Genomic DNA, 11,315 nt, shown 5'->3' with positions numbered 1-11,315 from the left:
GCTCACTAATGTCCACCGCTCTGCCCTACAAGCCAGCCTGACAGGCAGCAGTACACTCCCAGTGCTCCCTGCTGACACGCCCCCTCCATGTCTCTCTCGGCGTCCAGAGCTTATGGTGACGTGTCTAATACACGCCCACTGACTTCCGGTGGCGCGCCCCCAACCAGGGCTCGTAATTCACAGGGTTATATAACCCTGCCACTCTCACACTTTGCAGCACTTGGGATTCGCGGTGGATACTGCGTCCACACTCCACAAACCACTACGGTAAGAGTTTTATGCCTCTTATAGACAGATTTTGTGACTTCATGTCACGTCACTGTAGTATTACTTTAGTGCTATTCTTTGCCTTCAGCAGTGGGACGGCTCCATGTGCCTCCTCACAGGATTGGTATGTAACTTAGGTAACACAAACCATCTCATCACTCACTAAGTTATATTGGCTATTATAGCACCTTTATCCTCTCCCAGGTCTATCTCACAAAGCCCAGTCACTAAGAATCTCACAGTACAATATATCGGTATGTGTGTTCTTTTCTTTTCTACGTTGATCTTGTTCTTCATGATTATTTATTACTCTCTGCCAATATCTATTATGTGCGATAATGTGATTGATGTCTCAGCATTTTTTCAAAAGTATTTACCTAGAAAACCCATATATTGTTGTATATACTTTCTTTTTTATTGTATTATTTTCATTTATATTTCACAGTACATTGATGAAGGTCCTAGACCGAAACGTCTGTGTATGTATGTACTGTTGTATAATTAAAAATCACCTTTCTGCATCAGAAACCTTTGGTGTGTGCCAAGTTTATATATATTTAGTTTACGGATTGGGATCCTACTTGGGCACCACCCACAATTCTCAGGGTTGTGCCAACGGTTTTGTTCTTACATAGCTACCCTTTACGCTGTGCACACCCTTCTGGGCAATGACATCCCTTACGTTTTCATATAATGCAGAGGAGACATCTCACATTATAGCACAATCCACCCTTCCCAGCGATTTCCTTAGACTGCCTCCCAGGGAGACCAGAGGTCGTGACTTGGAGAGGACACTCAGGCGGTGCACCAATTTGGAGCTACACTGTGTTACCCTCACTGAATACCTTAAAGTTCAGAGGATACCTAGAGGTTTACGGGTTCCCCTACGTCCCACCCTCTTCAGCGATTCAAGTGATTTCTGTTCTAAATTTGAACAAATAATTAACAAATGTTCCTTTGACCTTATGACCCTCACGTTAGAGCATCTACATCTAGGGATTGCAAAGTGCAAAGAGGAAATCTCTAACATAGAAACCCAGCTCTCATCTTCCATCAGCACTGAAGACTTCAATAATTTGAAGACCAAGATCAACGGTGTCATCGATCAACACCGACGAGACACCGAGACCAGAAAGAGGAATAAGTTTGCCCGTGACACAGAAGATTACGAACAGAATAGAGTCTACAAATGGCGAGAATCTTACAACTCCGGGAACTTCAATGCCTACTCCCATTACAGATCCACCACGGACATCTCGTCTTCGGGATCGGATCACGACAAACAGGCCTCATACAGTCGTTTTTTAGGCCAGAGACGCAGATCCATGAAAAGAAGAGGACCCGCAGGGGGGAGAGACCCACACAGAAACATGGACTCCGGTCGTATCACTCGCTCGCAGGTAATGACCCGTTGGTAATCAATATCTCTTCCAAAAGTTTAGGTATAGCAGAATACCGGGTTTTACAAAAAGTCCTTTCCTTCTGCCCAAGTTATAGGTACAATACCTTTAATCTTGACATGGACCTTCAGAGGTTCTATAGATCACTAAGGCTGAAATTACACTTCTCCAATGCTATTGGCACCAACAATAGTACTATACCACCACACCCTCTCTTGCTATCCTCAGATAGCCTAGGACTGAGGAATAAAAGCAACTTCAGACCTCCCACAGGCTCACATGCCCTAGAGACATTCATCTCTTTTATTGATAACACTTTCCAAAATCTGCGGGATGACATCCATAAAGGGCGTATGCATTTCCCATCCAACCTTACTGCACTTGATCAACAAGCTCTTAAAACCTTACAGGATGACAAAGACATTATTATCAAACCAGCAGATAAGGGGGGAGCCATTGTTGTCCTTGACAAAACAATGTATTTGGGTGAGGTTCATCGCCAATTGAGTGACACCTCGGTTTATCTACCACTTGAGAGGGATCCCACCAACGAAATAAAACACATTATTCAAACTACCTTATCTAAATATAATTTGAGCGGAGTCCTAGATAACAAAACTTGTGATTTTCTAACCAAAAGATTCCCCATTACACCGGTTTTTTATATACTGCCTAAAGTACATAAAAACTTAGATAACCCACCAGGAAGACCTATCGTGGCCTCTACGGAGTCAATTTTCTCTCCCATCTCCAAATATCTAGAGAAAATTCTTACACCTCTCATCAAACAGACACCCTCCTTTCTACTTGATACAGGGGCCTTTTTGGATGTTATCCGTACTCTGGACCATGTCCCCAAAGATGCCATTCTTGTCACTTTTGATGTAAAAGATCTATATACATCCATTCCCCACATACAGGGTATTCAGTCAGTGCGGAGACTTCTGGAACTATCCAAATTCCATCCTGAACAAACCAACCTATGCTGTGAATTATTGTCCATCATTTTAACCAGGAATTTTTTTCTTTTTGAAGACACATATTATTTGCAGACGAGGGGGACTGCGATGGGCTCGAACACCGCACCTCCGTATGCAAATTGCTACGTGGCCCATTTGGAGGATCACATCATATATCGTGACTGTCTCTTCCGCACTCATGCGTTAGTGTGGAAGAGATATATCGACGATATCTTCAGTATCTGGGGGGGATCACTAGATACACTACAATCCTTCTTCTCCATGTTACAAACAGCCTGGCCTGGACTGAGCTTCACCATGACCTATCACCTTGAACAAGTCAATTTCCTTGATACGGTAGTCATGAAGGATGATTCGGGACACCTATCCACTGACCTCTATAGGAAACCCACTGATCGCAACAGTTTGCTTCATTATGAAAGCTTCCATCCTACTAAAATGAAAAACGCGATCCCCAAGTCACAATTCAAAAGGGTTCAGAGGATTGTGTCTAACACAGGGGTTCAAAAAATACGCATGGATGAAATGCGCACAAAATTCCTTGAGAGGGGATATCCAACGAGTGTGTTAAATGATGTGGACCTTTCCCCCCCAAGGGAATCTAAGACCGCCAATCGCATTTCTTTCGTTCATGACTACCATCCCTTTGCTTATCGTATTCATTCCAGCATTAGACGTCATTGGCATCTTCTATCTACGGCTCACCCGAACGTAGAGGCATTTAGAGTACCCTTTTTACCGTGTTTTAGGAGACCACGGAATGTCCGTGACACTCTGATTAAAGCAGATATTGGCTCCCCTGGCCCTCTTAAAAAGCAACAACGTTTTCTATCAAATCCTAAATTCGGCACTTTCCCCTGCCTGCAATGCACACAATGTAATAACGTACAGAAAGGTAATTTCTTCTACCATCCCCATACCGGTAAAAAATTTAATATCCGTGAATATTACACCTGCGACAGCTCGTTTGTAGTATACATTATCAAATGTCCGTGTGGTTTACTCTATGTAGGGGAAACCACACAACACATCAGAGACCGCATATCCAAGCATAAGTCTACGATTAGGTGCAAGAATATGCTTCTCCCCATCCCATATCATTTCATCACTGCGGGCCACACCATTGCTCAATTAAAATTTCAAGTCATTGAGCAGGTTCACACCTCACGCAGAGGAGGCAACCGCATTAACATATTAAAAAGGAGAGAGGCTTATTGGATTCACGAACTCAATACCCTGACACCCAAGGGGTTAAATAAAGACTATGACTCACAGGCCTTCTTACAAGTATAATGTCTGATACCATCTGATATGTTTACCCCCTCCCCCCCCCCCCCCTTTTTTTTCTCTACAATGTCATTACTGGGTTAATGCTATAAATAATGTACTCTTGAATGCCACTGTACATTGAATGTCATGGATACTAATCTAATTGTGTCTCATTTACAGAACCAACAACTGTGATTGTTTGAATTGTCACCCTCAAAGCACTGAATAGCCACTATCTTCACCACTGGCACCTATGATATCGGCGCTGCAGTAGTTAACTCAGGATAGCTCACTAATGTCCACCGCTCTGCCCTACAAGCCAGCCTGACAGGCAGCAGTACACTCCCAGTGCTCCCTGCTGACACGCCCCCTCCATGTCTCTCTCGGCGTCCAGAGCTTATGGTGACGTGTCTAATACACGCCCACTGACTTCCGGTGGCGCGCCCCCAACCAGGGCTCGTAATTCACAGGGTTATATAACCCTGCCACTCTCACACTTTGCAGCACTTGGGATTCGCGGTGGATACTGCGTCCACACTCCACAAACCACTACGGTAAGAGTTTTATGCCTCTTATAGACAGATTTTGTGACTTCATGTCACGTCACTGTAGTATTACTTTAGTGCTATTCTTTGCCTTCAGCAGTGGGACGGCTTCATGTGCCTCCTCACAGGATTGGTATGTAACTTAGGTAACACAAACCATCTCATCACTCACTAAGTTATATTGGCTATTATAGCACCTTTATCCTCTCCCAGGTCTATCTCACAAAGCCCAGTCACTAAGAATCTCACAGTACAATATATCGGTATGTGTGTTCTTTTCTTTTCTACGTTGATCTTGTTCTTCATGATTATTTATTACTCTCTGCCAATATCTATTATGTGCGATAATGTGATTGATGTCTCAGCATTTTTTCAAAAGTATTTACCTAGAAAACCCATATATTGTTGTATATACTTTCTTTTTTATTGTATTATTTTCATTTATATTTCACAGTACATTGATGAAGGTCCTAGACCGAAACGTCTGTGTATGTATGTACTGTTGTATAATTAAAAATCACCTTTCTGCATCAGAAACCTTTGGTGTGTGCCAAGTTTATATATATGTGTCCAAAAGTATTGACACGCCTGCAATTTTGTCAGATAATACTCAGTTTCTTCCTGAAAATGATTGCAAACACAAATTCTTTGGTATTATTATCTTCATTTAATTTGTCCTAAATGCAAAAACACAAAAAGAATTGTCCTAAAGCCAAATTGGATATAATTCCACACCAAACATAAAAAAGAGGGTGGACAAAAGTATTGGCACTGTTCGAAAAATCATGTGATGTTTCTCTAATTTGTGTAATTAACAGCACCTGTAACTTACCTGTGGCACCTAACAGGTGTTAGCAATAGCTAAATCACACTTGCAGCCAGTTGACATGGATTAAAGTTGACTCAACCTCTGTCCTGTGTCCTTGTGTGTACCACATTGAGCATGAAGAAAAGAAAGAAGACCAAAGAACTGTCTGAGGACTTGCGAAACCAAATTGTGAGGAGGCATGAGCAATCTCAAGGCTACAAGTCCATCTCCAAAGACCTGAATGTTCCTGTATTTACCGTGCGCAGTGTCATCAAGAAGTTTAAAGCCCATGGCACTGTGGCTAACCTCCCTAAATGTGGACGGAAAAGAGAAATTGACAAGAGATTTCAACGCAAGACTGTGCGGATGTTGGATAAAGAACCTTGACTAACATCCAAACAAGTTCAAGCTGCCCTGCTGTTGTGAGTTCATTTTCCCCTTCACCGTCGATGTCTGATGAACTCCCTCTTCTGGTGAAGGAAGGTAGTGAGGCTGATTACTAAACACCTGATCTGGTAGATGATGACTGGATAACAGGAACTGCTGACTGGATATAAGGCAGCCGACGCCCTTCTGAGTCGCTGGTGATTTCTCTGCTGAATTCTTGGAGACCAGTCTGATTCCTGCTTCCCAAAGATAAGTTTTTCCTCTGCTATTGAACTTATTAGTTTTGTTTACCTTGCTTTATGGAGTTCAGCCATCCCCGGTCGGGGGTGTGCTGAGTTCCATTTTTGTCTCTGATCAGTTTGTCTCTTTGCTCTGTCTTCAGAATTTACCTGAGTGCTGATATAGTCATTTTGAAGTCCAAGCGACTTCAGGGCCTGTTTTTCCTATCAGACGGTTGGGACATTTTTTGGTAGGGTTTTTTGCGGATTGCAGACAGCAGCTTTTCTATCCTGTCCTTTTTAGTTAGCTTGGGCCCCATCGTTTGCTCAACCTATCTTTCTATCTGTGTTAGTGTTTTCATCTTGCTTCACCGTCATTATATGTTGGGGGCTGCCTATTGCTTTGGGGTCTGCTCTGGGGCAGTTTAGATTTCCCCTTTCTTTCTTTAGGTCTATTTAGTTCTCTGGCTGTGATCGAGGGGTCTAGGGCATCATAGGAACCCCCCATGGCTACTGTTAGTTGTTGTGGATAGGATCAGGGGTCTGCAATCCGATAGCTACCAACTTCTCTGGTTTTCTGGACTTAGCTTGTATTTTTGTTTTTTCCTCCTTTGGTGACTCATTCATAACAGAATCACCAGCCATACCGCAGATCCTAGGGTGCTTAATAGCAGGAAAGAATTGTAAAAAAAAAAAAAAAAAAGAGTTTGTCAGAATACTTTTTTTTTGTGTATATTTTTTCCTCTATGTCTCTGAGGCCGCAGGGGGAATTTTTTTTTCTTTCTCAATGGAGATGAAGCAATTGTCTGATCGTGTGTAGCAGCTCACTGCTGAAGTGCGGGGAATTTCCGCCTATCTTGCTCATTCACATGCTGCTGAACCAAAGATCCCTACTCCTGATGTGTTTTTTGGGGATCGGTCTAAATTTTTGAATTTTAAGAATAATTGTAAATTATTTTTTGCCTTGAAGCCTAACTCGTCGGGGAGCTCGGCGCAGTAGGTTAAAATTGTCATCTCTTTGCTGTGCAGCAATCCCCAAGATTGAGCGTTTTCTTTGAAACCTGATGATCCTATTCTTACTAATGTGAACGCATTTTTTCAAGCCTTGGGGTTGTTGTATGATGAACCTAATGCTATTGATAAGGCTGAAAAGGCCCTGTTGGCATTGAGCCAGGGTCAGGATTCTGCAGAGTTGTACTGTCAAAAATTCCGAAAGTGGGTGGTCCTTACTACCTGGAATGATGGTGCCTTGGCAGCTCTCTTTCGGAAGGGTTTGTCAGAAACCATAAAAGATACTATGGTGGGATTTCCTGTTACCTCTGGTCTTGACGATTCTATGTCATTAGCCATTCAGGTTGATCGGCGTTTGCGTGAACGCAAAACCGCACGAGAGGTGTTGCCACCTATTGAACAAATGTCTGAACCTATGCAATGTGATAGAGTTTTGTCTAGGGCGCAGTGTCAGGAGTTCAGAAGGCGAAATAAGCTGTGTTTCTTCTGTGGTGATGCCTCGCATATTATTTCTGTCTGCCCTAAACGAGAGAAACGTTTTGCACACACATTTGCTGTGACTCATTCATACCACCCTGCAGTCCAAGGGTACAACAGTGTCAACCCGTACTGGCTGTCGGCGTCTGAATGAAAAGGGACTGTATGGTAGGAGACCCAGGAAGACCCCACTTCTTACCCCGAGACATAAAAAAGCCAGGCTGGAGCTTGCCAAAACTTACCTGAAAAAGCCTAAAGCGTTTTGGAAGAATGTTCTCTGGTCAGATGAGACAAAAGTAGAGCTTTTTGGGCAAAGGCATGAACATAGAATTTACAGGAGAAAAAAAGAGGCATTCAAAGAAAAAAACACGGTCCCTACAGTCAAACATGGTGGAGGTTCACTGATGTTTTGGGGTTGCTTTGCTGCCTCTGGCACTGGACTGCTTGACCGTGTGCATGGCATTATGAAGTCTGAAGACTACCAACAAATTTTGCAGCATAATATAGGAACCAGTGTGAGAAAGTTGGGTCTCCCTCAGAGGACATGAGTCTTACAGCAGGACAATGACCCAAAACACACTTCAAAAAGCACTAGAAAATGGTTTGAGAGAAAGTACTGGAGACTTCTAAGGTGGCCAGCAATGAGTCCAGACCTGAATCCCATAGAACACCTGTGGAGAGATCTAAAAATGGCAGTTTGGAGAAGGCACCCTTCAAATATCAGGGACCTGGAGCAGTTTGCCAAAGAAGAATGGTCTAAAATTCCAGCAGAGCATTGTAAAAAACTCATTGATGGCTACCGGAAGCGGTTGGTCGCAGTTATTTTGGCTAAAGGTTGTGCAACCAAGTATTAGGCTGAGGGTGCCAATACTTTTGTCTGGCCCATTTTTGGAGTTTTGTGTGAAATGATCAATGTTTTGCTTTTTGCTTCATTCTCTTTTGTGTTTTTTCATTTAAGACAAATTAAATGAAGATAATAATACCAATGAATTTATGTTTGCAATCATTTTCAGGAAGAAACTGAGTATTATCTGACAAAATTGCAGGGGTGTCAATACTTTTGGCCACAACTGTAGTAATGTTTAGCGCAGACAGGGTGACTTTAGATCTGCTTAGGGGTCTCCACTCCCCCTTCCCTTGTGTTGGGCTCCCTTCCCGTCATACCTTCGTGTTGCACATAGTGTTTTGATTGAGTCACCGTAGGAGGCAAAAACAGAAATGCTAGCTAAGTCCAGAAAACCAGAGAAGTTGGCAGCTATCGGATTGCAGACCCCTGAACCTCTCAACACAACTAGCAGTAGCCGTGGGGGGTTCCTACGATGCCCTAGACCCCTCGATCACAGCCGGAGAATTAAATAGGCCTAAAGAAAGAAAGGGGAAATCTAAACTGCCCCAGAGCAGACCCCAAAGCAATAGGCAGCCCCCAACATATAATGACGGTGAAGCAAGATGAAAACACTAACACAGACAGAAAGATAGACTGAGCAAAGAGGGTCCCAAGCTAACTAAATAGAAAAGGACAGGAAGGCTGCTGTCTGCAATCCGTGAAAAACCCTATGAAAATCAGAGCCAACAGACTGACAGTGAAAAAGGCCCTGAAGACGCTAGGCTTCAAAAAAGCTATGTCAGTACTCAGGAATATACTGATGACAGAGCTACAGGCAAAAGGAGATTCAGCTCACCCCAGCAGGGAATGGCAGAATACTGAAAAGCAAGGAAAACAAAAAACAAAACAAAAAGCTAACAGGCAAAACAGAAACTTAGCTTTAGAGGAGCAGGAATCAGACTGGTGTCCTAGAAGTCCACAGAGAAGTCACCCGCAGGGCAGAAGGGCGTCGGCAGCCTTATATCCAGTCCGTGACTCCACTCAGCCAGTCATCCTCATTAGACTCAGGTGCCTGATAATCAGGCTCATTACCTTCCTTTACCAGAATAGGGAGTTCACCAGACCCCAGTGACGAAGGGGAAAATGAACTCACAACACATAGTCTTTCCTACTCTGTGCGTGACATATTGCCTGCTTCTGCTCACACAGTCTCTCCACCATATGCAAGGTGGAGTTCCAATGTGTTGGTACATCACATTTGAGGTGGTGAGCTGGAAGGCAGAAGTAACACTGTAGCGCAGATAGGAGAGCAGCAGCAGAGTGAGAACACCGAAAGTGCACACATTGCAAGCACTTTCAGAAACAAATCAGACATATTTGAGTAGTTCTTCAGGAAGCTCTGCGCCACCAAGTTCAGCACATGTACTAGGCAAGGGATTTACGTTTAACCGGCTAGGGCCAGAGCTGCTACCATATTTCACTTGTTATTGCAGACCTCCAGACCAGGCATGAGGTTCATTTCCAGAAACCACTTATCTGTCTGTTGTTTGAGCTCTACATTTTCTAGCCTCGTACTGGGGGTTGCTAAATAACGACGAACGTCCTGTCACCTGCATGCACCCGAGGAAGGTGCTGCAGTTGGACATGTAACAGGCGCAGATCGACCATGTCTTTTTCCTGCATCAACTACACCATCACCACCAGCAGCACCACGACCACGTACTGTACCTTATTTCCTTCTCTCCTCATGTATTTTCCCCTTAAAAAAAATACCTTGTAGGCAAGAGGCTGGATTTGGGCACTCTATGCAAGGCTATTATGCCACAGAGCCACAGGTCTTTATAGCATAGAGTACAATTTTTTTTCCCAAACAGTACAAGCTTTTTTTGAAATAGACCAATAGGATTTTTTGGCCACATAAAACAAGGTTTATATGGCACAGAGCAATAGGATTTTCTTTGCCACAGAGAACAAAGTTTAGATGGTACAGAGCAATAAGATTTTTTGGTCACAGAGAACAAGGTTTACATGGAAAAGAGCAATAGCATTTTTTTTGCCACAGAGCAACAGGTTTTTATGGCACAGACCACAAGGCTTTTATTGCACAGAGCAACAAGGTGTTATGGCAGTCTACACAATACTGGCATGGCACAAATGAATCGGCTTTTAGGGCACAGTACACGAGGCTGGTATGACACAGAGAAGTGAGAACCACACTGACAGCACACGAGGAATACAATGGCGGCACCACCCATGACCCTGCCATTATATAAGCAGGGTTACATGGTGCACGGGCCAATCACAGCCGTGCCAGTAGTTGGCATGGCTGTTATGGCTCCAGAAATGCCCACAGCCTACAAGCTTGGTGATTGACAGATCCCAAATGTTACCATTCAGGTTGGCTCATTACTAATTACTATTTTGAATCTTGCATATCGGTGTTATTGGCATTCAATTCAATTCAAAGAAGCTTTATTGACAGGACTAAATACACATTAGTTTTGCCAAAGCAAGTGTACAAAAGGGAATAGGGATAGGGACTGTAGGGATGTTGGGTAGGGGCTGTAGGAAAGGTGGATGGGGGCAGATCCAGGATGGGGCTATAGAAGTCCATGGCATAGGGAAGGTCGATGGGGGATGGGGCAGATCCAGGGTGGGGCTATAGAAGTCCATGGCATAGGGAAGGTGAATTGGGGGCATGGGGCAGATCCAGGGTGGGGGCCATAGAAGTCCAATGGCATATCTTAGTTCTCTTTCTCACAGTCAGCTGAGGTCCTCATGCCAGAGAGACGTGCCGATGAGTGGGGACGTTTGGTTAAGCGCCCCTCCCCCCCAGCCGCATGGGTTGCCTAACACCAACTGACCACATGTAAGTGTACTTTCTTCTTTCTTCCATTTTGTTTTATATTTGTATTTGCACATATGTAATGTCTCAACTTTATAGCAACTTTTATCTGTATAATCACTGCCCTTTTGGGAATAAATCTTAAAATTATCAGTTTGTTTCCATGCTCTAAGAAACGAGCTATGCGCCTCTTTTAGATAATCGCTACAGATTTCAGGGTTTTGCCACGGACCCTCTTAATTTAACTCTGAGAATTAAGAAAAGCGTGGATGGTGGCAGTGT

General features: G+C 43.6%; 1 protein-coding gene across 1 annotated transcript in view; it reads left to right on the top strand.

Annotated features, from left to right (window-relative positions):
• Positions 1 to 11,315, top strand: part of TENM2 (teneurin transmembrane protein 2) — a 6,300,157-nt gene that overhangs the window by 14 nt on the left and 6,288,828 nt on the right. The window contains exons 1-2 of the mRNA XM_073589482.1: positions 1 to 1,667; positions 4,097 to 4,470. The exon at positions 1 to 1,667 is cut by the window's left edge and continues 14 nt beyond it. The gene's annotated coding sequence lies outside the window, so the exon portion shown is untranslated. The remainder of the gene's footprint in view (positions 1,668 to 4,096; positions 4,471 to 11,315) is intronic.

This window comes from Dendrobates tinctorius, unplaced genomic scaffold, assembly GCF_039654945.1.
Source record: "Dendrobates tinctorius isolate UK_male_01 unplaced genomic scaffold, ASM3965494v1 ptg000108l, whole genome shotgun sequence".
Classification (NCBI taxonomy): domain Eukaryota; kingdom Metazoa; phylum Chordata; class Amphibia; order Anura; family Dendrobatidae; genus Dendrobates; species Dendrobates tinctorius.
This window is presented reverse-complemented; position numbering and strand designations above follow the sequence as displayed.